This window comes from Onychostoma macrolepis, chromosome 23 (genome assembly GCF_012432095.1).
Source record: "Onychostoma macrolepis isolate SWU-2019 chromosome 23, ASM1243209v1, whole genome shotgun sequence".
Classification (NCBI taxonomy): Eukaryota; Metazoa; Chordata; class Actinopteri; order Cypriniformes; family Cyprinidae; genus Onychostoma; species Onychostoma macrolepis.
Window position 1 is genome coordinate 2,405,928 of NC_081177.1, and position 6,098 is coordinate 2,412,025.

A 6,098-nucleotide genomic window follows, 5' to 3' on the forward strand; every position below is an offset into this window, starting at 1 on the left:
TGTCTACACCGGATGCGAGCAGCGCGACGCAAGAAAATACAATAGAACTTATTATAATCAGTGATGCGGTCTACACTGGATGCAGCGCAGCGCGACAAATCCCCGACAGAAAACGGATGACTCGTTCTATTTATGACTTACTGACACAAAGTTCAAATGATTTGCAATGCTTTTTCGCGTCCAGTGTAGATACTATGTGACAGCAAAAACATGGCAAGTGTGAAGTAAAGAAAAGTGGACACAGAAAATAGATGATTCACATGTGAATGGACTGAACAGTTTTGAGTGAGTGAGTGAGTGAGTGATACCATCTTTGTTATGGAAGTTTTAAATGTAAGTTTGCTTTAATTTATTTTCAAGATCTGAGGTAAAATATCTATTGTTGCTTTCACTATGGCTATAAACCTCACGCAAAATAATATTCAAACTCACATTAGACATTTTTAACATTGAATAAAGCACATAATCATTACCTGAGATTATCACTGTCATATTTTGTATGTTGTTCCTGACGCGACGTCGCAGAAAATAAAAAACATTTGTAAAATAGAATTCAGTGTCGCTTATTGTCACGTGTCGCGGGTGGTTAGGACAAATATTACATGGAATTTAATTTAACCCCCCCCCCCTAAAAAATCTAAGTGTAAAAATATTAATGCTGACAGATCTAATAATTGAATCTGCAATTAGGGAAAGTGGAGAGAAGAGATCCAGTCTGGAGATAAGCAGGAAGAGTTGATTGGAATGGCAGCCATGGAGATACAGATTTTTTGTTTGTTCATTTGTTTTTAATATTCAACAGGCAAAGTTCTGTCACGGGTTGTGTGGCGGGAAGGACGCAGGAGACTTGGGGAAAGTATTTTTTCCTTCATTTTAATAAATCAAAATAGAAAAACAGGAAACACAACGTGAATGGACAAAGACTCAGGGAGAACGGAGGACTTATAAACACATAGAACATAATCAAGGAGAACCAAAACAGGTGCTAGGAATAATCAATCAACTTAACAAGAACAGGAAAATAACCAAATAAGGAAACTCAGGAAGGACAGGGGAAAAACAAAGAACAAAGAGTCCGGAACCCTGACAAGTTCTTCTGTATCTAAATGCAAAAATGTTCATAATTGTTTGAATAAAACAGACTACTGGGGGAAAAAAATCTGAATATTTATCGTGTTACCATCTTGTGACTATTTTAACAAAAGAAACAGTAATATAATAATTGTAATAATAAGAATATATATATATATATAGGCCAGTGGCCCTTGGCTTGGTATTGTTGGCAGAATTTGGCCCTCGGCGAAAACTAATTGAGGAACCCTGATGTAGATGAACAGAGACACAAACGTGTAGAGATACAGGCGGCTGCAGAGCCACACCACGTCACTCTTCTGCTACATGTTCTTAAAATGGCGAACATGTCGTCGTCGTTGATGAGGGAAAACAGACTCTCGGAAACAAGTCATGCATTTCCCATTTACAACAGTAAATGATGTACACTTTCCTTCTAGCTTAACCCTTTACATCACATTTTTTTCTTATTTAGCATTTTTTATACAGTATGCTATGCTATATTTTAGTAATTTTGTTTTTTTCTTTATATTTATATAAAGGAACAGACATTTAATTTTTTTAATCAAAATTATTGCTAGGGACAATTTTGTGATCACTGGATATTGGTAGGGACATGTCATAGCATCTCTACTAAATTCTGCACCCCCTGAAAATCATAACAAGCGATGTCCGAGTTTGGGAACTACCCTGCAAACATGTCCCTGCAGGGCCCATGCTGGCTTTTTGCGGGCACAGTGGGCTTGGGGTAGCCCACACCAAACCTAAACAGGCCCAGTGTGGGCTTGCCCAGGCGAGGCACACTACTTTGGGCTCACCATGGGCTCTCTGTGAACAGCCCTCACATTAATCCAATGATGGCCCAGTGTCCTTTGGGCCCATGCAGGTTTTGTGTAGGCAGCCCTGTACATAGGCACGGGAAGTGGGGGTGCTGAGGGTGCTGCAGCACCCCCTGTTTTTTCTGTGGACAACTATTTAACTGTTGGGAATATTAAAAATAAAAAATAAAAATCGGAGTGTCTATTTACACTAAGTGCAAATAGCCCGGTTGTTGGCTGAGGCTATTTACACCAGCTCTGCCCACAAACGTGTGATTGGGCTCGTCAACATTACAAAAGATGGTCATCACTTGTCAGATTCAGTGGTGCAGGAGGTAAAATGTGTGTCATGCTCCTTTTGACACGATTGACGCGGGTTCGAATCTGCCTTTTGGCAAACTTTTGTTCTCCCTTTTCAAATTTAAAATCACATCAGAAAAGCATTTATTTTTAATAAAAATGAAGGAAATAATCAAAAAGTTGAAAATAAAGTATCGGGTAGGGTTAGGGTAAGTGTAGGGAGGGCTTTTGTCCCAATAAGGTGGCATCCATTTAATAATTTGAATTAAAATTAAAAATTTACACTCAATAAGTTATTATTGCATACTGTTTTATAATGTATTACAATGCTGAGGTGCAGATAATTGCCACTATTTGCAATAAGGAATTAGCAGAATATCCTGCTATTTTAACGTATAAATAGAATCTAAAGGCACTTAGTGTAAACAGCCTTTTTCGCAACAGATGTAATCTGTTTTGGGGCAGAGAATAAATGTTTATGGCCCTTTTGTTCTGGTAGTATTTAAGGGAAAGTTGCAAATCAGTCATTGTGATTCTGTAGCCAGAATAAGCCCGTAGTGTGGTGTGTCTCTACACTCCATACTATGTATTTCTAAGGTCTGGTATGCATCTTTTACTCTTAGATTAATCTTTGAGAATTTGATGTTTTGTATTGATATGATTTGACATCTTTGAATTGGCTATGCAATTGGCATAATTAATACATATTTACCTGACTGATAATAAAATGCTATATTTGACTTATTCTGATCTCTTCAGAAATCATTTTTCAAGTAGATTAATGTGTAGTGGTATTTCCGCAAATTTGCGTTCAGGACAGATCATACCAAAGCACCAATGGATGAACCATGGGGAACACCATGATGGAGATTTTGGATTTCTGACTGTCACTGGCTTAACACGGTGTAGCTCTCGTGGTTATAGGGAAAAAAAATACACTTTTTGTTATGTTAAAGGTATTATAATCACTCTGTCTGCACCCTCTGAGTAAGTTTAGAACTGACGAGTTTGTGTTCATGGATTCACTAAAATCGGCCGAAGTGTAATTCCTGTGTGATACCTGGTCCCTAATGAACGAATAATTGAAAGTATGGGATTTCCAGAATAATCAAATATCTAAATTAATGTACAATCGTTATCTGTGATCAGTTTTTAATTATAAATATTGTCTAAATTTAATGATCACTTGGAATTGGAGTCAGATTGAACATGGGGCTAGATTTAAATTGAAACTAAATCCAGATAAATTCAGAAGCGCAAGTAAAAGACCGAACATGCATTAAGCCTTCTACCAGGCCGCTGGATTACGTTGTTTGGGCTAGCAGGTGGATCCTTACAAAGTCCAGATCTGAATCAAATGATTCACGATAGGTGATCCGATTGGAACGCTTCCATACAGTGAATATTTTGAGACCCAGTGGTTTAATTGATTTGGAGTTTCGAAAAGCTCCGTTTCACACATGCTTTTTAAAATACAAGCGATGTTGAAATTCGAAAATGAATGGCTCTTTTGATCTGGTTTTTGCTAGTAAATCGCTTGAGCTGAATAATCGAAGCACGAGTTTGAATCAATTGGAGCAGTTGGGTGAATGACTCACTTAATTGATTCTATTTGTCTGTTCCTCAAGGTTTTAAACACTCAAAATACATGTTAAATGGAAACTGTGGAGTGAAAACAGTATCAAAACCTCCTACAAATGCACGCGAGAGATCCACATGCGCGTACACGAATCCACAAATGTACGCGAGAGATCCATGTACACGGCGATCCACACACATGCACATGATTCTACAAATGCACGTGAAAGATCCACACACGTGCACATGAATCCACAAATGTATGCGAGAGATCCATATACACAGCGATCCACACACACATGCGCGAATCCACAAATGTATGCGAGAGATCCACACACGGCAATCCAGACAAAGGCAATAAATGCATTGTTTCTTTGCTCACAGTATACACAACAAATAGCAAGTCCTTTGCAGTAGTGTTCTGCCTTAAGAATGTCCATGAATATGCGCTTTTGTATTTGTGGATTCTTTTGAGACTGTCATTCCATGGCTTAAACTCACAAATGCTCACACGCCTATCTGTACACATTACCTTCACAGATGTCATGTGGAGTCTTCACGCCTTCCTCAGGAGGGCACTTAATGGACTTCAAGTGGACAGAGTGTAAAATGTTTAATAAATCCCTAAAAATTATATTATATGAGAGGGAGAGAGACAGCAAAAACTGCTCCAAGTCCGACTGGACTTGCATCACTTATTACAAATGTTTAGGTCATATCGTCACAGCAGACGGAATAAAACCGGATCCACGGAAGGTTGAAGCAGTTTGTAATGCTCCTAGACCCAAAAATGTTGCACAGTTACATTTGTTTCTAGGCACTTGTGGATTTTTGATGAAGTTTGTGCCTAATTGCGCAAATCTGTCTGAGCCTCTCAGAAAACTCACCAGACAAGGACAAGAGTGGCAGTGGTCATCTGAAGCGGAAAATGCATTTAAAGGGCTGAAAAAGGAATTGGTTAGTGAACCATGCCTAGCATACTTTAAGATAAATGCTCCAACATTTGTAATAAGTGATGGAAGTACAGTCAGACTTGGAGCAGTTTTGCTTCAGACCCAAGAAGATGGAGCTAAGAAACTTGTGGCATATGCAAGCCGCTCTCTGACACCCACAGAACAGCGTTACTCTCAGATAGAGCGGGAAGCCCTAGGGTGTGTATGGGCGGTAGAACACTTCAGAGCATATTTGTGGGGAGGCAGATTTACCCTTCAAACAGATCACCGGCCATCATCATTTATATGCTCAATCCAGAAAAGTCCAAGCTTTTGCCTCCAAGAATACAAAGACTCTGACTGCTACTGTGTCCATACGACTACAAAATTGAACACATTGCAGGTAAACCAATGTTGCAGATTCACTTTCCGGACATCCGTTACCAGAGACGGAGGACAACAGTTATGTGGACATGTATAGGCAAGGCAAGGCAAGGCAAGTTTATTTATATAGCACATTACATACACAGTGGTAATTCAAAGTGCTTTACAAAAAAGGAAGTGAAATAGTCATTAAAAACAAGGAATTAAAATAATAATAATAATAATCACAACAATAAAAACAAGGAAATTATATAAAAATTTATTTAAAATGAATTTAAAACAGTTAAGAATAAAAAAATAAGAATAGTATGTTATGATCGACAGTATCAAACGCAGCACTAAGATCTAGTAGTACCAGCACTGATAATTATACATAAAATACAGTGCAATCAGTTCAGATTTAGCACAGTGCTCATTCAAAAAATACACAGCTAAACAGATGAGTTTTGAGTCTGGATTTAAATGTGGCTAATGTTTTAGCACATCTGATCTCTTCTGGAAGCTGGTTCCAACTGCGGGTGGCATAATAGCTAAAAGCGGACTCCCCTTGTTTTGTGTGAACCTTTGGTATTTCTAACTGACTCGATCCTAATGATCTGAGTGGTCTGTTAGGTTTATATTCAGTGAGCATATCTGCAATGTATTTAGGTCCTAGGCCATTGAGAGATTTATAAACGAGTAAAAGTACTTTAAAATTAATCCTAAATGTAACTGGAAGCCAGTGTAAGGACCTGAGGACTGGGGTGATATGCTCAGATTTTCTAGTTCTAGTCAGAATCCTAGCAGCAGCGTTCTGGATGAGCTGCAGCTGTCTAATGGTCTTCTTTGGAAGGAGACCATTACAATAATCCACACTGCTGGTGATAAAGGCATAAACAAGTTTCTCCAAGTCTTGACTGGAAACAAAACATCTAATTCTTGCAATGTTTTTGAGATGATAGTATGCTGATTTACATGACTACTAAAACTAAGGTCTGTCTCCAGAATCACCCCAGGATTTTTGACTTGATTTTTA